This window comes from Sarcophilus harrisii, chromosome 1, assembly GCF_902635505.1.
Source record: "Sarcophilus harrisii chromosome 1, mSarHar1.11, whole genome shotgun sequence".
Taxonomy (NCBI): Eukaryota; Metazoa; Chordata; class Mammalia; order Dasyuromorphia; family Dasyuridae; genus Sarcophilus; species Sarcophilus harrisii.
The window spans coordinates 97,205,781-97,228,927 of NC_045426.1; the positions used below are offsets into that span (position 1 = coordinate 97,205,781).

At 32.9% G+C, this 23,147-nt stretch overlaps 1 long non-coding RNA gene across 4 annotated transcripts in view; it reads right to left on the reverse strand.

Moving 5' to 3' along the window:
* The window catches only part of LOC116422571, a 52,324-nt gene that overhangs the window by 17,353 nt on the left and 11,824 nt on the right, over positions 1-23,147 (reverse strand). For 2 of the 4 annotated variants that reach the window (XR_004233227.1, XR_004233226.1), the window contains exons 2-3: positions 19,975-20,065; positions 8,264-8,505 (exon numbers count right to left, since the gene is read on the reverse strand). This is a non-coding gene — a long non-coding RNA (uncharacterized LOC116422571). Of the gene's footprint in view, positions 1-5,299; positions 5,339-8,263; positions 8,506-19,974; positions 20,066-23,147 lie in introns of those variants that run through there. The other 2 variants (XR_004233224.1, XR_004233225.1) reach the window with 2 other exon arrangements.

Genomic DNA, 23,147 nt, shown 5'->3' on the forward strand with positions numbered 1-23,147 from the left:
GAAAAAAGGGAGGGGGATGAATATTGTGTGAATCTTACTCTCATCAGATTTGACTACAAGAGAAAATATTAGACATATTTGGCTTACAGAGAAACTTCCCCTCACCTATTGAAAAGTGGAGAGGAAAGGTGAAAAGGGAATGGATAGGCTAAACAGAAAACAGAAATAGTAAGGGGAAGATATAAAAAGGGGGGAGGGACTCTAAAGGGGAAGGGCAGCTTGAGGTAAGTGGTGCTCATAAGGAAAATGCTGGGGAGGAGGAAAAGGGGGAAAAAAGGGAGAAAGGTATAATCTGGGGATAATAAGATAGCAGTAAATATAGAATTAGTCATTTTAACCATAAATGTGAATGAGGTAGACTCTCCCACAGAGCAGAATCAGGATTAAAAGTGATAATCCTACAATTTGTTGTTTACAAGAAACACATTTAAAGCAGAATGATACATACAGAGTAAAGGTAAAAGGCTGGAGCAGAATCTATTATGCTTCAGGTGAAAGCAAAAAAGCAGGGGGATAGCCATCCTGATCTCAAATCAAGCAAAAGCAAAAATTGATCTAATTAAAAGAGATAAGGAAGGAAACTATATTTTGCTAAAAGGTACCATAGATAATGAGGCAATATCAATACTAAATATATATGCACCAAGTGGTATAGCATGAAAATTCCTAAAGGAGAAGTTAAGAGAACTGCAAGAAAAAAATAGACAGAAAAACTCTAATAGTGGAAGATCTCAACCTTGCTCTCTCAGAACTAGATAATTCAAATCACAAAATACATAAGAAAGACATTAAAGAGATAAGTATAATACTAGAAAAGTTATGTTTGATAGATCTTTGGAGAAAATTGAATGGAGACAGAAAGCAGTACATAAGATAAGGTAGTGGGTGGAGTGGCTTAAAAAACATTACTAAGAGAAAGGGATGGGGTGATAGGAAATAAGGTAGTAGAAGGGGTGGGTAAAAAACAAAACAAAACAAGATTAAGGATAGGGTAGAAAGAGAGAATATAGGTATATATAGGGAGCAAATTGGATGGAGGAAAATACAGAGATGGTAAACATAACTGTTAATTTGAATGGGATGAACTCTTCTGTAAAATGGAAGCAAATAGCAGAGTAGCTTGAAAAACAGAATCCTACAATATGTTGTTTACAAGACAGACACTTAACAAAGAGAGTCATGTACAGAGTAAAGGCAAAAGGCTGGAACAGAATTTATTATGCTTCAGCTAAAGTATATATAAAAAAAAAGGCAGGGGTAGCAATTCTGATCCCAAGATAAAGCAAAAGTAAACATAGATCTTATTAAAAGACATAAGGAGTGAAAATACATCCTGATAAAGGGTACCATAAAAAATAAAGTAGTGAAGACTCTAAATGTGTATGCACCAAGTGATAGAGCATCCAAATTCCTAGAGAAGATTTTAAGCCAGTTACAGAAAAAAACAGACAATAAAACTACTCTAGTGGGGGACCTCAAATTTCTTCTCTCAGAATCAAATAAATCTAATCCCCAAATAAATAAGAAAGAAATTAGGGAGGCTAGTAGGTTCCTAGAAATCCTAGATATGATAGACCTTTGGAGAAAATTCAAGAGCAACAGAAATGAATACATCTTTTTATTATTTCAGAAATATTGCTAAGGAAACTGGAAAATAATATCAGAAACTTGACATACATGTACATCTCTCAACTCATGCCAAAACAAAGGTCAAAATAAGTATATGATTTAGGCATAAAGGGTGATCCTATAAGTAAATTAGGAGAATATAGGACAATTTATCTATCATCTTTGGAGAAGGGAGCAATTCAGGGTCAAAGAAAAACTAGAGAACATTATAAAAATGCAAAATGTACAGTTTTGATTACATTAAATTAAAAATGTTCTGCTCATACACACACACACAAACACACAATACAGCCAATATTATAAGGGAAGCAGGCTGAGAAAAAAATTTTACAATCAGTTTTTCAGATAAATGTTTCATTTTTAAAATATATAAAAAATTGTGTCAAAGTCACTCCTCAATTAACAACTGATCAAAGGATATGAACAGATACTTTTTTATAAAAGAAATCAATATTACCTATCACATCATATGAAAAAAAGTTCTAATTACTATTCATTAGAGGAATTAAAACAACTCTGAGGTACTACTTCAAATTTCTCAGATTAGCTTAGATGAAAGGAAAAGATAATGATAAATGCTGGAGGGAAAGTGGGAAACCGGGATGTTAATGCATTGTTGTTGGAGTTGTGAACTTATCCAACCATTCTGGAGAGCAATTTGGAACTATGCCCAAAGAGTTATAAAAGTGTGTATACCCTTTGATCCAGCAGTGACACTAACTGGACCTGTATACCAAAGAAATCATAAAAGAGGTAAAAGGGCCCACATGTTCAAAAATGTTTGAATCAACTCTTTCTGTGGTGGCAAAGAATTAGAAAATGAGAAATGCTCATCTACCGGGGAACAGCAGAATAAGATATGGTATATGGAATTAGTGGAATATTACTGTTCTATAAAAATGAAGAACAAGATGATTTTATAAAGGCCTGGAAAAATTTACCCAAACTGATGATGAGTAAACTAAGCAGAATCAAAAATACATTATTTACAGTAACAGCAAGATTGTGGGATGATTAACTATGAAAGAATATATTCTTCTTAATAGTTTAGTAATCCAAGGCAATCCCAACAAACTTTGGATAGAAAACGCCATTCACATCCAGTCAGAGAGATATAGGGCATGACTATAAATCAGCATATACTGTGTTCACTTTTTTTTCCCCTTTTTCTTCTGTATTTTTTTTCTCTTGTAGATTTTCCCTTTTGTTCTGATTTTTCTCTACCAACATGCTTTGTAAGGAAATATGTAAAAAAAATGAATTTACATATGTAACCAAAAAATATTGCTTTTACATGTAACTGGGCAAAATTAAAAATAAAAAATATACTGGAGTAATTCATCATTTCCTGCTCCAATTCATTTTATAGATGAGAAAACTAATGCAAACCAAATTAATGATGTTCACAGAGTTGCACTGTTAATAAGTGTCTAAGGTCAGATTTGAATTCAGGAAGCTGAGTCTTTCTGATTCCAGGCTGTCATTCTTATCCACTGAGCCATCCAGTTTTCCCCAATTTAGCTGTAGATAATTGAGTAGAAACTGTATGCACATGGAAAATGAAGAGGTGGATGACGGAATACTGGACTACATTAAATATAGTCACATTATTAATTCTGAAAACACAAATATTTGATGGGAGGAAAGAAGAAAGCAAAAACAAACAAAACCTTATAGATAGATTGTTGTTGTTTTTCTTATATGAAATTGAAGTACATGAAATTGTGAATTGGCAAAGCAAATAAATTAAGGGGTAGTTTTTTTATCCAAAATCTCATAATGGGACAAAGCTTCAATGATAATTTAGACTGTTTCCTTTCTGACTACGAATATCATTTGCAATATTCCTGAAAAATTGTTAACTTTGTAAATATGTTAATGTGAATTTCAGTGCAAGAGAGATTTCCAGAGAAGTTCCTTACTCTCAGACAGTTTTAATTTAGGGGAAATTTATTCCTTAAATAAGCTATTGGTGTCCTTGTTTGTTTTTTAACCTCTCCAACTTCCACATGCTTCTCCTTATTCTGTCCTGTAAGTCCAGGAAAAACAAGTTTATTTCACCTTTCACATACATCCTTTCAAATACATGAAAATAATGAGCATAATTCAAAATGTATCTTTTCTTCTTTTGGTCTATACCCTCCCAAGTTGCTTTAACTGATCTTCATATATTGCATTAGTCTCATCTTCTCACTATCGTGGAGATTTTCCTATTCAGAGTATTCCTTACTAAAATGTGATTCTGTGAAATGAACATGAATTTCAAATATGGTTTGAACAGACCATGATATTCTAGATATAGTCTGTTTTTCCTTGGAAAGGAACATGTCAAAATATTTATTTATATAACTATTTATACTCGTACATTTATTGTGGTTGAATAGAACAACTTTGCATAAAAAAGATCTATTACATAAAATGGACCCCACCTGTTTTCCAACAGCATCTACGTATTTTTCAAATGACTTTAAAAATAGATGTAACAACAAAAGAAATAGCTTAGCAACTAGGGATTTAAACTAAAATTTATATTAGTATTTAAATAGAAATTACAATATACTATCACACTAAGTATGGAACAGACAGAATTACGTTAATAGCTCATTCACATAAAGTATAACAAAACTTTCAATTTGTTTTAAGATCAAAATTTTTCATACCTTAATTATACTATGCAAATACCTATCAAATTTTATGTTCAGGGAGGGAAGCTATTGGGTTTGTAAATTACTTTTTGCCAGTAGATGCTACTTGTCATAAAATGCATCTAAATTAAAGTTATATTTCATATGTTTGCTGACTGGAGGAAAGATTCTTTTCAACATATAAATTATTTCCTCTGGCTCTTGGTGAATCCTGCTAGAAATTGCCCTCACAAATTCAGAGGAATTCCTTTGTATAGATAGATTATACTACTAAGGCCATATTAAATGTGTTCTATGAAAGGATTTTATAACTGGTATCATATGGCTTAAAATTTTTAACACTAAAATATTTTTTACCTCACAGTATATGGCAAATTCTTGGCATCTCAATTAATTTGTAATGTTAGAAAAGGAAAACCTCAAATTTATTTCCCAATTAATCCACAAACATTTTTTTCAATTTATCTTCTTTTCTCCATTTCCACATTCTCTTTTCAGTCCTCTTTTCTCTATCTCTCCTTTGTGCTTGTCTCATTGTCTCTGTCTCTTTCTTTGTGTTCTGTTTCTGTCTCTCTATGTCTCTGTGGCTCCATCTTTCTATGTTTCTCTGTCACTCTGCCTCTGTCTCTCTGTTTCTGTCTATTGTCTATGTCCCTGTATCTCTTAATCTGTTTTTGGCTCTCTCTCTCTCTCTCTCTCTCTCTCTCTCTCTTTCTCTTTCTCTCTCTCTTTTTCTTTCTCTCTCTTTCTCTCTCTTTTTCTCTCTCTTTCTCTTTCTCTCTCTTTTTCTTTCTCTCTTTCTCTCTCTCTCTTTTTCTTTCTCTCTCTCTCTCTCTCTTTTTACATATTCAATATGATTCATCAAGCAAAAAGCTTAAGCACTAACTATGTTAAAAAGCCTATGTTAGGAGATGGTGAAAAAAAGCACCCTAACCTCAAGTAGTTAATTTTCTTTTCTTTCTTTCTCTTTTTATTACAGCTTTTTGTTTTTCAGAACACGAGTGGACAATTCTTCAGCATTAGCCCTTCCAAAACCGTGTGTTCCAATTTTCTCAGACCCTCTCCTAGATGACAAGAAGTTTAATACATGTTAAACATGATTAAAACAGGTAAAAAAAAAAAAGGAGAGAGAGAAGCAAAACAAAATGTAAGCAAACAATAGCAAAAAGAAGTGAAAATACTGCATTGTGATCCACCCTCAGTTCCCGTTGTCCTCTCTCTGGGTATAGATGGCTCCCTTCATCACAAGATCATTGGAATTGGCCTCAATCAGCTCATTGTTGAAGAGAGCCACGTTCATCAGAATTGACTATATGACAATATGTTGTTGCCACATATAATGATCTCCTGGTTCTGCTCATTTCACTCAGCATCAGTTCATGTAAATCTTTCCAGGCCTTTCTGAAAACATCCTGCTAGTCATTTTTTACAGAACAATAATATGAGCAGCAGCAACATACATTTGACACGTAGTAGGGCTATTTTTCATTCCCTGTGGCAAAACTGTCAATTCATATCTTTTATAAAGCTCAGCTAAATTGACGCTGGTCCCTTTTCCCTTCTTTAGTATCTCTTTGGGATATAAATGCAGTAGAAACACTGCTGGATCAAAGGATATGCACAATTTAATAACTTTTTGAGCATAGTTCCAAATTGCTCTCCACAATGTTTGAATCCATTCACAGTTCCACCAACAACATATCAGTGTTTCCGTTTTCCCACATCCCCTCCAACATTCGTCATTATATTTTCCTGTCATCTTAGCCAATTTGACAGGTGTATATTGATATCTCAGAGCTGTCTTAATTTGTATTTCTCTGATCAATAGTGATTTGGAGCAACTTTTCATATCACTAGAAATAGTTTTAATTTCTTCACCTGAAAATTGTCTGTTCGTATCTTTTGACTATCAGTTGGAGAATGGCTTGAATTCTTATAAATTTGAGTCAATTCTTTGTATATTTTAGAAATGAGGCCTTTATCAGAACCATTAAATGTTAAAATATTTTCCCAGTTTTTTGCTTACTTTTTAATCTTGTCTATATTAGTTGCTGTTTTTTTCTTTTGTTTTGTTTTGTTTTTTATTACAAAAAAATTTTTTAACTTAATCAAAATTATCTATTTTGTGATCAGTAATGATTTTCAGTTCTTCTTTGGTCTCAAATTCCTTCCTCTTTCACAGATCTGAGACGTAAACTATCATATTTTTCTAATTTGTTTATATCATTCTTTATGTCTAGATCATGAACCAATTTTGACCTTATCTTAGTATTCAGTATCAGTTGTGGTTCAATGCCTAGTTTCTGTCATGCTAGTTTCTAATTTTCCAAGCAATTTTTGTCAAATAGTGAATTCTTGTCCCAAAAGCTGGGATCTTTGGGTTTGTCAAACACTAGATTGCTATAGTCGTTGACTATATTGTTCTGTGAATCTAATCTATTCCACTGATCAACAAATCTATTTCTTAGACAGTACCAAACGGTTTTAATGATTGCTGCTTTATAATACAGTTTTCTACCTGGTACAGCTAGGTCCCCTACATTTCCTTTTTTTTTTTTTTTTTCCATTAATTCCCTTGCAATTCTTGACCTTTTGTTCTTCCATATGAAATTTGTTATTTTTTTCTAGATTAGTAAAATAGTTTCTTGGAAGTTTGATTGATATAGCACTAAATAAATAGAATAGTTTAGGTAGTATAGTCATCTTTATTATGTTTGCTCAACCTATCCAAGAGCTCTTGATATTTTTCCGACTGTTTTCATCTGATTCATTTGTGTGGAAAGTGTTTTGTAGTTTTGCTCATGTAGTTCCTGACTTTCCCTTGGCAAATATATTCCTAAATATTGTATATTATCATTGTTATTTTAAATGGAATTTCTCTTTATAACTCTTGCTGTTGGATTTTGTTAGTGATATATAAGAATATTTATAATTTATGTGGATTTATTTTGTATCCTGCAATCTTGCTAAAGTGGTGGATTATTTCTTAACAGTTTTTTAGTGGATTATCTAGGGTTCTCTAACTATACCATCATATCATCTGCTGAGTGATAATTTGGTTTCCTTGTTACCTACTTTATTTACTTTAATCTCTTTTTCTTTTCTTTTTGCCATTTAATACAATATTGAATAGTAATGGTGATAGTGGGCAATCTTGTTCACCCCTGATCTTCTTGGGAATGGTTCCAGTTTATCCCCATTACACATGATGCTTGCTGATAGTTTTAAATAGATGCTACTATTTTAAGAGAAAGTCCATTTATTCCTTTATTCTCTAGTGTTTTTAATAGGAATGGATGCTGGGTTTTATCAAATAAGATATCAAATTGAGATAATCATGTGGTTTTTGTTAGTTTCATTATTTATATAGTCAATTATGCAAATAGTATTCCTAATATTGAACCAGCCCTGCATTCCTAGTATAAATCCTACTTGATTATGGTGTATTATCCTAGGGATGACTTTGAGTTTATTTTCTTTTGCAGGAAATGATATATAAACACAAATTTGAGGATATATGTGTGTGTGTGTGTGTGTGTGTGTGTGTGTGTGTGTGTGTATACATACACATAAATAAATAAATATTTTAGGTAATAGCGAAAAGAAAAACTCATCAAATTATGGAAGTGGTATGGGAATTGTATAAATATTTTTTTATCAGAAATGATAATTGGACTCGGACTTGAAAGGAAACTGAAATATTTGAATTCCAAAAATTGCAAGAAAAATATTTTTTTCAAAATGGGATGGAGTTTGGGCAAATTTACAGACAGAAGTATTGAGTTTGGCAAATAGGCACACATACTAAGAAGGATATAAAATATAAGGCAGTTGAATGTACACAAAATAACTTTTATCTGAGTTTAGAGAGTCAAGAAATTCTTATACCTATCCTTTGTAAGCATTTGTATCACTCATTTTCCCCACCCAGAAGTGAAAAAATTCCTCTGATTTGCAATGCTTTCCTACATGGAATCCCAGTTACTTACTCTTCATGTTTTGTTTTTTTCCAACTGTATCTCATTGAATTAGCTTTCACCTCTCTGCTCTTAGAATGTGTTTTGAACCCTTCTCTTCGCTGATGGATTTTCTCCTTTGATCCTGGCACGTATTCAATGTTGTTCTTGCCATTCATTTTGTCCTCAGTTCTGTTTTGCTTCTGCCTTACATAGGAGTATCCTTCAAACAGTCAGCAGCATTGCTTCCTATGAGTCTGACTTTGTGGTAGGCCCTGATAATATTAAGAAAAATAATCAAACATTCCTTATTTACAAAAAGAAATAGAATAAAACATATATTAAATAATAAAATATTATATCATATATGATATTTAATATAGAATAAATATATGCATATATGACCATGCATATATATAAGAACACTCACAAATACATGGCTATATATGTATGTATATATATATATATATATATATATATATGTGTGTGTGTGTGTGTGTGTGTGTGTGTATATATATTTATGTGTACAATATATAATATAAATGTGTTGCAGTATCTATACAGCTAATATATTGTGGTGTGTGTGTGTATATGTATGTATGTATAGATAGATAGATAGAAAGATACATTACACACAAATATACATACAAAGAATATATTGTATGTATGTACATATACACACATATGTGTGTGTCTATTTAGGCTTTTCTTTGTTGTTTCCTTCTGTTTGACTCTCTTCCAGAAGGTGACTTAGTTAATTGCATATATTATCTCTTCATGAGACAAAAGTGAAAGTCTTTCTTTCCTCTAAAGTACACATTTATCTACTTTAATATTATATCTGCTCTTTCACTCCTGGTCCTATAGTCCTACCTGCCACAAAAAGTGGATCATGCAAGATGAGTTGATTGATTCTGACTTTTGGGAGCAAGGATGTTGTAGATTAATGATCACTCTGAGTATGCCTATAAAATGGAACTGAAAGATAAGTTCTGTCTTTTTTAGCTTTGCCTTTTGATTTCCGTCCTTTTTCCAAAAAGGTCCTGAAAGTATAGCAAATAGAAGGACCCCCCCACTCCCACCCCAGACAATGCTGCCTAATTTAAATAAAAATATGGTCAGTGGGAGTTGGCACCAAGAAGACTGATGAAGGCAGAACTCGCCCAACTTTTCCCCCAAAATTGTTCCGAATCCCTTTAAATAAAGATTCTAAATAAATTTTAGAGCATCATAACACTCCAAAAGAAGCAAGAAACATTTTTCTACTAAAGGCAACTTGGAAGATCAACAGGAAAGCCTGTGAAAACAGAGTGGGAATACAGCATGTAGTCCCAATGCAGACCAGCCTCAGCCCCAGCATCAGCATGCTAAGCAGGACTTCATTGCTTTAGCACACCAGATCTTACAGCTAAGATGATGCAAGCACACTCCTAACAATTCCAAGACAAAAATGAGTGCTTGTGGTTCAGGTTCCAAGGAGAATTTCTTAAAACAACTGCACAGATCCCTGAAGCTTGGGACAGTGGACGCTTCCCCATAGAAATAGAGCCCTACTTTAACCAAGAGTTAAAAGCTAAGTGATAGAGTAGGAAAATGAGCAGACAAGGAAAAAAAAAGTTCTAACCATTAAAAGTTATTATGGGAAAAAGGAAAATCAAAATGTACACTCAGAAGATGAAAATAAAATAAAAGCTCCTACATCCAAAGTCTCCAAGAATAAGAATTGGTTTCAGGCCATGAAAGAACTCAGAAAGGATTTTATAAATCAAATAAGAGAGATAGAGGAAAAACTGGGGAAAGAATCAAGAGTGGTACAAAAGAAAATGCAAAAAGTTAATGAGGAGAATGCATTACAGAAGCAAAGAAGGTCAACTGGGAAAAGAGGTACAAAAGTTTATTGAGAAAAATAATCCCTTAAAATAGAACTGAGTAAAGAGAAGCTAATAACTCTGTGAGAAATTAAAAAAAACACACAATAAAACAAAATCAAAAAATGGGAAAAAAGTGAATTATCTCATTGGAAAAACAACTGACCTGGAAAATAGATTCAGGAGAGATAGTTTAAAATGATTGGTATATTTGAAAGTTGTAATCAAAAAAAGAGCCTGGATATCATATTTTAAGAAATTATCAAGGAAAACTGTCCTGATATTTTAGATCCAGAGGGTAAAACAGAACTTGAAAAAAATCATTGATGAATTCCTGAGAGAGATCCCAAAATTAAAACTCCTGGGAATGTTATAGCCAAACTTCAGAGGTCAAGGAGAAAATGTTTCAAGCATTCAGAAAGAAATAATTCAAGTATAATGGAGTCACAATCAGAATAACAAAGATTTAACAGCTTCTACATTAAAGGACTAGAGAGTTTGGAATGAGATATTCCAGAAAGCAGTGGAGCCAGGATTATAACCAAGAATTACGTAGCTAACAAAACCGAGTATAATTCTTCAGAGGAAAAGATGTACTATCAGTGTCATATATGATTTTCAAACATTCATGATGAAAAAGCCAGAGCTGATTGGAAAACTTGATTTTCAAATACAGGACTATGGAGAAGCATTACTTCCTGATAAGTAATCAGGAAAGTGATACCATTAGAGACTTAATAAGATTTATCTGTTTGCATTCCTACACAGGAGGATGATACTAGGAACTCATTAAAACTTTTTCATTATTATGGCAGTTTGAAGGAGTACATATGGACAGAAGGCACAAGTGTGAGTTGAATAGAAGAGATAAAATGTTTTTAAAAAATAAATGATGGGGTCAGGTAGGTGGTGCAGTGGATAAAACACCAGCCCTGAAGTCAAGAGGACCTGAGTTCAAATTTGGACTTAGACACTTAACACACTTCCTTAGCTGTGTGAACCTGGGCAAGTCACTTAATCCCAATTGCCTCAGCAAAAAATAATGATGAAATTAAGGCTTAAGAGAGAATAATATTGAAAGGAAAAGGGAGAAGTGGAATGATACAAATTATCTATCATAAAAAGAAGCAAGAAAAAGCTTTTTACAGTTGAGGGGAAGAGAGAGAAGAGAGGGCAAGTGAGTGAACCTCCTGTTGATCTGAACTGGCACAAATAAGAAATGACATACATACTGTATGTCAGTATGGGTATAGAAATCTATCTTATCCTGCAGGAAAATAGAATAGGAATGGGATATGGGAAGAGAGAAGGTGATGAAAGAGATTTCATATTTGGGGAGGGAGTGTTTAGTACCAAAACACTTTTGAGGAAGGACAGGATGAAAGGAGAGAGAATAAATGAAGGGAAATATAATTAGCAATAGTAAGTTCAAAAAGAATTTTGAAGCAAATTTCTATGATAAGGCCTGATTTCTCAAATATAGAGGGAATTGAGTCAAGTTTATAAAAAATAAAAGCCATGCTCCAATTGATAAATGATCAAAAGTTATGATCTGTGCCCATAGAACTACAAATTCATGCATATCTTTTGACCTAATATTGTCAGACATGAATACCAAAAGAGATTCAGAAGAAAATAACACACACACATATACATACATAGAAATGTATGTGTTTATATATATATATATATATATATATATATATATATTCAGAGCATTTTTCTTCTCAGGTGAAAAATGGGAATTTAGGGAATTTATATCATTTGGGAATGATTCAATAAATGTGTTATGTGTTTGCGATGAAATATTGTTGCTCTATGAGAAATGAGCAATATGCTCTTAGAAAAAACATCCTGAATTCAAGAAAAGTGAAATTTATTGTAAACAATGTAATAGCTATGTTCTAGGATGACCAAATGTAAATGACTTGGGTATTCTCAGTAATGTTATCATTCACTATTACTCTGAAGGACTTATGATGAAAAATACTATCCATACCTAGAGAACAATCTGATTGTGTCTGAATACAGATTGAAGCATTCTTTTTTTTCTCTTTTAATTTCTTTTTTTCTAACTTAATTTTTCTTGAGGGTTTTGCTTTTCATTAGGAAGGGAGATCTGTATTTCACAACTTGACATATATATATATATATATATATATATATATATATGTATATATATATATAGAGAGAGAGAGTTTATATATATTTGTTAGATATATATGTTTTGCATAACTTCATATGTGATTTCTCAATCATGAGTATAGGGGAGAGAACCTAGAACTCAAAAATTTAAAAATAAATGTAAAAAAGTTTATTTTGAAATGTAACTGGGAAAAATATTAAATAAAGAAATCAAACACAAAAAAAAAAATGTGATCGGTAATTGCCTATGAGAGCCTACCTATGGCATATTGACTTAGCAAAATGTCTTGCTTTATTTTAAATTATTTGTTCAAATATTTCCCAATTATATTTTTGACTGTTTCTTGTTTCTAATATATTTCCCAATTACATTTTAATCTATTCCAGAGTGTTGCTGGCATTTACCTGTGGCTACCCTGATTGACACCTCTGCTTTAAGAAACAGTTAAGGCTTTATAAGAGGAAAGAGACAAGCTTATTCACTCATGTGACCTGAGAAGTAAATTGATATACAATGTTGTTCACAAACCCTAGCATTCTTGTTAAAGGAAGAGGTTTTTCTAAGCAGTATGATTTCCCTATATCCCCATATTGGAAGACATTTGTCTGAATAATAGGAAAAAATAGAAGAACAGTTGTATGATTTCTAGGAATTGTAGTCAAGATAGAGATAGCTCTTCTATCCAGTAATTAAAAAAAAAAAACCCACAAAACAAAACAAAACTAATTAACCAAAAGAAAAAAAAACAGGAGAGAACTAGAGATGTTGGACTTTGTTTTCAGATAACATGCTGCTTACACAAAGCAATTTTTATTGGGTATGTTAAGGAACTGCAGCTCAAGGCAGCATGATGGGGATTAAAACAGTGATGGGGTTGCGATTGGCAGATGGTGAGATGGACCAAGTGTGGGTCATGTAGCCATTGGCCATAGCTTTCCTGCTGGGACCCTGATGAGTAAAGCTGCTAATAATAAATGGTTGGTTCCTCTATTGCTATTCCATCCCTACCCAGGAATCTGAAGAGGGAAGCTGCTGGCTTTTGTTCTTCTGTGATTGCTGTGAAAAGTTGAATTCCTATTCCCCTCTACTTCCTTTCCCAAAAGTTACCTACATTTCCCTTTTGTTCTGAGGTGTTTATGAGTTATATTTCTAATGATTCTTTTGGTGATTTAACATTTTAACATAAAATTATACCTGGTCTTAAAGCCCTTGTAATATGTGTCTATGATTAATTATGAACAGAGAAAGGGAAAGAGAAACAGAATTTATATTGGTATGTAGAAAGAAACCTTTGTCTGCAATACTAGGATTTTATATTATAAGAGGGCCTCCCAAACACAGAAGAAAATCATGTAAATTTTATTTTTAATTAAACTTTTGATAAAATTCTCAAAGGCACAATTAAACATAAATCCTTTTCCCTCAATCCCTTAGGCTGATAAAAACCTTAAATTAACTTTCAGAGTGATCTGGTTGGAAATCATGTTATCTTTGCCCCATTAGTTTCTTTTCAAGAAAAACCCATAGAAAAAAAATGGAGGCTGAGGAATAACTCTGCCCAGTGGGAAAAGAAAGATTTTATATCACAAATATGGTCAAAAGAAAGAATATCCCTTACTTTTTACTTCCTTACAAACCTTTAACCACTAAGCCAAGAGTTCTTAACCTGGAGTCAATGAAAGTTCTGTAATAGTTTGTTGTACCATGTTGATAAATATGTTTTAGTATTAGTTTACTTACTAATCATGTGTTTTTATTATGTACATTTTAAAACATTTTTTTTAGGAACAGGTCCATCCATGAAGCTTCCCCACACTGCCAAAGGACACACACACACACACACACACACACACACACACACATACACACACACACAGAGCTCTATACCTTAACAAATACTGATGGAAGTAGAATTTAATCTTTTAAACAAAGAAGGGATAATTGAGAAGCAACTCCAATTTGGATGATTACATAAAGAATAAGGCCTGAATTTAGAGTTCAAAGATCTGGCTTTTATTAAAAGAAGGGTAATTTTCTTAGCATCATCTCTTTTGGGGAGAGATGAGAAATATTCAACTAGTTTTCAATATTAGAAGGATTAAGACAGCACCTTAAATCATGGAGAACTAAAGGAACTGGATTTTATACTCTGCTGTTATACTAAGCTATTCCAGCACTATTCACACAAAGAGAAAGGGGTACCTTGTCTGTCACTCCCAAATGTATTTTTCCTTAGTACATCCTGAACCATTGGAATCCTTTTCTAAAAGTGAATATATAGCTCTGATGGGAATGAAGTGAAATGTGACTCTATCCTACCTAAATTTCATTTCTACTGGGAGGTGACAGGAAAGTCCATAATAAAAGGAGGCACTCCAAGTTGTTGGACAGGGAATGGAGTTGAATAAAACAATTCATGAAGGAGAGACTCAACAAGTTGATGACAAAATTTAACTCCACCAAAATTCAAAGTTCAGTTGACTTTCAAAGGCAGAACAAGATTTATTGTGGTATAGAGAACCCTGTGGGAAAATGAGACCTAATGTAAAGAAAGAGAATTGATTTTAGAGTACATATTTTCCTGTGATTTTTCTTACATATTTTCTGAATTGCTTATGACCTTTACTGAGCAACTTGATCTTATTATTTTCCTTTGGAATAATATTGATTCTTTTCTCAATTAACTCATTAAGATGAAAACCTATCTGACAACCCCTGTTTATATCATCTATGAGAAAAGGAATTATATTCTTAGTTTTTCAAAAGCAAATTCTGTAGAGAATCATTAATGAGTCAAAAATTAAATATTTGCAGAATGCCCTGAAACTAACGGTCTGAGCCCAAAACTTGGGTAGACCATGGAATCCAGTCTTAAATGTTTGTTTACACTCTATTTTAATTTATAAATATAGTAGTGCAGTGGTGGAAGAAAAATTTTACCTGGTAGCAAGAATTCAAAAATAAATTATCTGATACGACTGAACATTAAATCTATCTGAAGCTCATTTTCCTTATTTATAAAAACTGCCTAATAATATGTATACTAAGCACATTCAAAATTTGTTTTGAGGAAATTGCTACTAAAATGATAACATATTAAATAATATATGCACATTTAAGTCACTACAACTCCTTCTGCAGGAAGACATGATACAAATCCTGAAGATTCCTTCAGGACCTCCTGAATAAAATTTGAAAAAGGGTACTGTAAATAACTTTCAAAGAAAAAGTACAGTTAAAGTCTATCACATCAAGTCCCCAATTTGTTACTAACCTTCCAAATGGCATCACCAAACAATGAGCAAATGTGACCTAGAATGGCAGTTAAACCTGCTCTTTGTTTAAAAAAATTTTCTTTTGGAATATCAGTCAAAATTGGCCCACTTTAAAAAGTGCAGTGGCCATTTCAGATCCAAGGTGAGAAGAATTATTGAGCTCAGCAGACTTTGAGTAATGTTTTTCAGTTATGTAAAAGCCTAAATGTCCATTCTACTCTAAGACTTCATAACTATATTTATATGTTAAATGTGAAGACTAATATTCTATGTGGTTTGGTAACAGTGTCTTCAAAAAATTCTAATGTATAATGATTTTTATGAAAATTCACAAGACTAAATGAAGGAGGATTTATTTGCTTTTTCTCTTGGGGGAAAGGACAGAGAAGGAAGTCCAATATTATTCATACTTAGTGAGAGAATATTGTACATGTATGCAATCACAAAATCTAATAATCAAAGAATATGGAAACCAATCAAAAGCGTTCCAACTGATTTCAATGAACAACTTATTTGTTTGTTCTACCAGGATTCAACAAGATAATTGAGTAAGTACCTTTGATTTTCAGTCCATTAATCCCTTTGCAATCCAAGAGGCTTTGGAAAATGTTTTCTTTATTTCTATTTTTAAGCCATGAAAAAACCCTCACCAGAATGAAATTGGAAATTGATTTGATTTTGAGAAAATAATAGTGAGATGTATTCTTTTAATTCAATATCAAATAAGAACTTTCAGGAGCCTAGATGCTGTAGTAAGCAATAAATCACTGTAACCCTCTTGTTTATATGCAAGTAACCAATAGCATCCCAAGAAAAAACCTCAATCTTCAAAATGAGAAAGGAAGACAGAATGAAACAATCTTTTGCCATTTCAGGATTGGCAGGAGGGGCCCCTATCATTTGGGTAAAGGTTGGGGGAGTATGTTCCAAGACAGGAATTCTCCCCAGGTAATTGGCAGCAAACCCCACCTTAGCAAATCAGCAAGACACTGAGTTGTAGGCTGGTGGAGCACTCTAATAGCAGGACCCCTCACACATGCCTTAGCAAAATTAGGGAAGTCCATAGATGCCAGATCCAGGAATTATCTTGTGTTCTTGTAAAGCCCTGAACAAACAGGCATTCTCCAACTGGCAGACCTCCACCAGCCTCAGCACAGCAAGCAGGTATCCTCCAGCCCAGACCTCCATTTACTTTGTTGTAGCACGGGAAACACAGAAGCACCTTGCCTAACCTCAACACATACAGATACCATGACTAGGACCCCATCTCAGTATCAGATAACTTGCCAGAGCCCTACAACCTACAGCAGCACCAGCTACCCCTCACCTCACTCTTAAACCATCACAAGACACAAAGATCTCCCAGGAGTTCAGGGCAACATTGGCGCAACATCAGGTAAATAGAGTGTATAAAGCCACTGGCACAAGTACCCTGAGACAGAATTCCTTCTACCCAGAGAACAGAAATCAAATTTCAAAAAAGAAAAAAAAAGATGTAGGGAGATAGAGAGGGAGGGAGACATGACAGAGACAGAGAGAAAGAGAGAGAGAAAGAGAGAGGGAGAGAGGGAGGGAGGGAAGCAGGGAGGCAGAAATATGAGCAGACAATAGCAATAATATTAAAAGAATGTGACTATAAAAAGTTATGGGGGACGGGAAAGACCCAGACATTAACTAAGAAGAGATCAGCAAAGTCAAAACCCCCAAATGGATAAAATCCCCAGTAGAAACAGGAAGAAATTTCCAGCCCAGAAAGAATTCATAGAAGAATTCAAAAAAGAAACTTTAAAAGTATTTAAGGGAGATAGAAGAAAGATCAGCAAAATAAGTATGAGTGATACAAGAGAAATATGAAAAAATACTCAACAGCTTGGAAAACTGCCTAAAAAGTAGAATTGACCAAATGGAAAAAAAAAAGAAATATGAAAATTCTCTGAAGAAAACAGCTCATATTATTTGAAGTAGTTCATAAGGAAAATGGTATTGAAACACCTCTGATTTATAGGGTCACTCTCTGGAAGTTACTGAATGAGCTTATAGGATCATTAAAGGCTCTTCACTTTTTTATTGTTGACTATAATAACATTTCGAACTACATTTATCATAGAATTCAAGAAACTTGGCTTAACAAGTTTACAATATACATTTTAAGGCAAGAACTATACAATATAATAACTAAAAGCAGAAAAGTAGAAGAATATCTTAAATTCATTGATAGAGCTGAGGGTGTTTAGGTGTGTAAAATAATTAAATAGGATATAATTGCCTTCAGTTACATGAAAGACTATAATATGCAGGTGGAATTAATCTTGTTATATTTTTTCCTGAGAATAGAAGTAGTAATTATGAGTGAAAGTTGAGGAAAGGAATATTTTGACTCAAAAAATTAAAAATCCTAATGATTATAGAGCTGTCCTGAACATCTCAACATCATTCTTTCATCATTCACTTGTGCTGCATACTGATTTGTTCCTTGATGAAAAACAAAAATGTACCTCATTAGAATTTAGTCTGTTCTCCCTTACTAGAGACATTGAAGAGAAGATATGATGAAGTGATAGCATCTGTTGGAGAAGATATTGTAGTAAGTTAAACATGCAGTGATTGTGGTCTTACTGCATTGTGTGTGTGTATGATGATTGGAGTTAAGTAACTTGCCCAGGATCACACAGCTAGGAAATGTTAAGTGTCTGAAAACAGATTTGCCAGTGCTCTATCCACTGTGCCATCTAGTTGACCCAGTGTATGATTGTATGAAAATAGAAACAACATGCAAGTTAAAGATTATTTCAAGTGGAGGCTTTTGTAAAGTGAGGTTTCATAAAGCTTTGGTATATGTCTTACTAGAAATCATATAAAATATGCAATTAAATTAATTACCAAGGAAAATGGGCAATTAATACATTGTTGGTGGAGTTGTGAACTGATCCAAGCATTCGGGAGAACAATTTGGAAATATTCCCAAAGGACTATCAAACTTTACTTATCCCTTGATCCAAGGGATCCCAGATCCCTTGATCCCAAAGAGATCATGAAAATGAGAAAAGGACTCGTATATTTAAAAATGTCTGTAACCACCCTTTTTGGAGTGGTAAGGAACTGGAAACTGAATGAATGTGCATCAGTTAGGGAATGGTTGAATATGTTATGGTATGTGTATGTTATGGAATATTTTTTTCTCTAAGAAATGGTCAGCAGGATTTCAGAGACTTACATGAACTGATGCTGAGTGAAATGAGCAGAACCAGGAGATCACTGATACAGCAACAATAAGATTATGTGATGATCAAATGTGATAGACAGGACTCTTTTCAGCAATGAGATGATTTAGAGCAATTCCAATAGACTTGTGATGGAGAGACCCATCTTCATCTAGAGGGGAGTATGAGGACTGAATGTGGATCACAACCTTTTTTATTGTTTTTTACTTGATTTGTTTCTCTCTTTTTTTTCCTTTTTGATCTGATTTCTCTTGTGCAGTATGATGAATATGGAAATATATTTAGATTTGCATATTTTTAACCTATTGATAAAATCAGTATAAGCTACTTGCTGTCTAAGGAAAGGGGGAAGAAACGGAGGGAAGGAGAAAAATTTGCAACACAAGGTTTAGCAAGGGTGAATGTTGATATTTTGAAAAATAAAAGTTATTAAAAAAAAAAAAAGAAAGTACAATCAAGTCACTTCCATGCTTTATCCAATAAACTCCCAATTACCAAGAAGAAAAAAATTTCCAAGGAAGAAAGAAGTGTTTTGACATTTAAGGAACAAGACACTGTTCAAATTGTTTCTTAGAAATATGTCTTTTTTTCTATCCAATTATTTTCAGTATTTTTCCCTCTTCCTTCTTTCTCATTTACGATATATTAAAACACTTGTTTTTTCCTTTTGTTAATTCCTTTTGATGTTATCAATACAATATTTTTCATATTCACTTCTTTCCCAACAATCCTGTAGTCATTTTTAATTGGAGCCAGCCCTCATCTGGATTATTAATAATAACTTTTTAAACCATTACATTGAATTCCCAATCCCTAAATTTATTCCCACCTGCATTTTTGATTTCCTTCACAGGCTAATTGTACAATATTTCAGAGTCTGATTCTTTTTGTACAGCAAAATAACGGTTTGGTCATGTATACTTATTGTGTATCTAATTTATATTTTAATATATTTAACATCTACAGGTCATCCTGCCATCTGGGGGAGGGAGTGGGAGGTAAGAGGTGAAAAATTGGAACAAGAGGTTTGGCAATTGTTAATGCTGTTAAGTTACCCATACATATAACCTGTAAATAAAAGGCTATTAAATAAAAAAAAATAATAACTTTTTAGTTGTTTTCTCCCTTCCCCGTTCTATCATTCACATAGTCACAAAATATTTTAGCTAAGATATATGCCTGACAATATCCCTCAATTGTTCATAAAATCATCAGTAAAAGACAAATTACTCACTTTGCCATTTCAGATTGTCACACTGGCTCCAGCTCAACTTCTAGGCTTACTTCACTCTCCTCTTTTTCAGGCACTCTTCATTCATGCTAACCTGCAGCATTAATTGTCCACTGATTTAATATTGCATTCTAATTCTTTATTGTCTATATATGAAAAAGTATTCCCTCTTCATCTCTACATACTGAAATCCTCTGAGGTATTCTTGGAAATACAAATGCTGGCCTTACAACTGAATGTGATCTTCTTCCTTACTTTGGCCCTCTATATTCTGCTTCATAACATATTATGCTAATATTGATCTGGAGCCAGAAAGCTTTACTTACCCCTATCTGATCTTACTTCTAACATTAAGTAGATGACAATAAGTAAATAAATTCCCCTTGTAGAGAAAATGCAAATAATAATACCTATAATGCCTCGTATAATTCTTGTGAGACTCAAAAGCTAAGATGAATAAAGTTTGTACAATTCAAAAACAAAATTCATGTCAGTTATATCACATCAAGTATGTTAGAAACCTAAAAACCCTATATAAATCAAACTATTCTGGCGAACTATATATTTGGGTTTGTCTTGAAAGTTTGATTTTAACTTGCTTAAGTTTGAGAGTCCTTAGCAATATCTGTCTGGACATGATTTCAATGAACAGAGAGGTTTATTCAATCTGCATTTGGTTTATCTGCAAAATCTGTGACTACTTGCCAGGAATGGACTTGAGGCTATCCCTGTTAAGGTATGACCTGAAGTAGATGAATTCTGTAAGTCTTCCTAACTCTACAATTCTGTTAATCTGTGATTTATTGATTTACTTTTACTTTGTAGTTTGAGCAAACATTTGATTTCCATGTATCCACTTTACTTTCTTCAGGAAGCTCAAGTGACAATTCGGAATGCATATGCTATATAGATGGCCCTAAGGAAAACAATATAGTTTTGTTTTGGAAATATCTGTCAAATTATCTCAACTTTAAGACCCTCCAATTATTGGTCTCTGATGATTTTCATAGGGTTTTCTTATCCACATTATAACCAAATTGTCACATGAATGAGAGGGGTATGGTTGAAATGTATGCTTAGTAATAGCAAAAAAAAAAAAAAATATTCTATTAGAAACTAAGTTCAATTTTGTGGGGGGAAAAGGGAATTGAGACAATGATTTTATCATATCCCTCACGTAGTAATAAAATCTGAGGGAATAAAGGTGACCAGAATTTGAGTTTTCTTTTCAAAATAGATTTATTATCTCTACCCTGTGGTACAAACTACTGTACTCAAATACTTAGTATATTAAACAAATATTTTTTATATATATTATGATGCTTTCTAGGAAAATGCCCTAGGAGAAAACCAGACCATATCATTAATGGAATCACAAGAATGTTCCAGTTAGAAGAGACTTCAGAGGTCAATAGGCTCAACTATCTTATCTTATGAGGAAAAACAAAGCAAACTAAATGGCTAAAATAATTTGCCCAAGATCATATAAGTAATTAATATCAAAGTATGGATTATAATCTGGATATCAAGATTTATAATTCAAAAACTCTTCCATTTCATCTTATTTCTTATATTTTACAGAACTATGACTGACTTTGTTATGACTTGTTAAAAACTCTTTTTTCCTTCTTTCTTAAAGCTGGTCATTATGATGCAGTACACTAGCTTTAATGACTTCCCAAGGGACACTACTGTGAGAACTTTTCTCCATGAGCTGCTATATACTTGGCAGGGAATTCTTAAGTTCTGTTGCATGGGAAATGAAGCAATTTTCCATCTCATTTGTCAAGGGGCATTATACCCTTACTTTTCCCTATAGAAATCTTTCTTTAAGCCTATGTGTTCACTAGGAAAGTTCTCTGATAGGTAAAGAAATCAAACAGATGACAAATATAAAAAACAAATTATCTACTTGTACTATATTTAATTTTAGAAAGAAAAGTATGTGCTAATTTAGGGGACACTGCCAGTATCTATCTTTTTTTGAAAAATATATGACTTCCCCAAATTTAAACAGCACAGAATTTTCTAATAGTTTTTCTGTGAATATGGGTCAAACACTTACCCTGGAATCTCTAGCTTCTATGAAAAAGAAAGAAAAGTAAATTTTTAAAAATCCATTTACAATTCAATTTCACAAATATTTCTTCAAGAGACAACTATAGGAAGAGTACTGCTCTAGACATAGGAAGAAAATTACAGCCACCAAACACCAGAATTGGAATGAATGTGAAAGTTCATCTAGTTCAACCTACACAAGAACAAGAATCTTCTCTACATCATAATCAGCAAATGCTCATCCAGTGCATTTTAAATTATCCATTGAAAAATAACTTATTACTTCCTGAAGTAACCCATTCTATGAGATCCAATTAGTAAGGACCACCACCCCCCAATACAAGCCATCTTTTTGGAGTCTACTCATTGTTCCTGTTCATAATTATCTATAGCCAAGCAAAAAAAGACAATTCTTTTCACACATGAGAATGCATTTATGGGGAAAGCTATTAATTTCCTTCTGCTTCTTTTATCCTTGTTGAGATCTCAGAGTTGTATTATGCTCTTCAATTATTATAAAGTGATAGAAAAATTAATTCAAGTAGGGCTCTTACACCATGGGAAAAGTCTAGTAGGGAATATCAGTGCAGTAATAAAAGCCAAACATTGCTTTCTTCTTTAGAATGAAAAGAAAAGAAAAACTATTGGTCCATAAAGACAAGATTTAGAGATGCCTTTCCTTCTTTGATTCATTGAAATATATTGATTACAAATATGTTTAAAGTTATTAATAGCAAGTTTCCTCTATTATATAAGCTCATCATGTGTGGGAATGTTTCATTTAATTACTAGAACAATAGCTCCTAGAACAATATCTTTACATAGTAAATGCACAACAATACCTGTACATAGATGCACAATAAATATTTTCAAACTTATTAGCTATAATATGAATCTTTGTTTGACTAATTCTTGATATCTCATAGACTCACTATCTTCTATTTGCCCAGTTTTACTTTTTAATATATGATTTTATTCAGTAGCTTTTGTATTTCCTTTTCCATTTTCCTGGTTCTACTTTTAAAGAAGAAAAGAAGAATTATTAAAGTGGAATTGCTTTCTTCTGTTTTTCTTTTTTTCTTGTGGCCAAATGTATTTTTAAGGAAATGTTTCCTTCA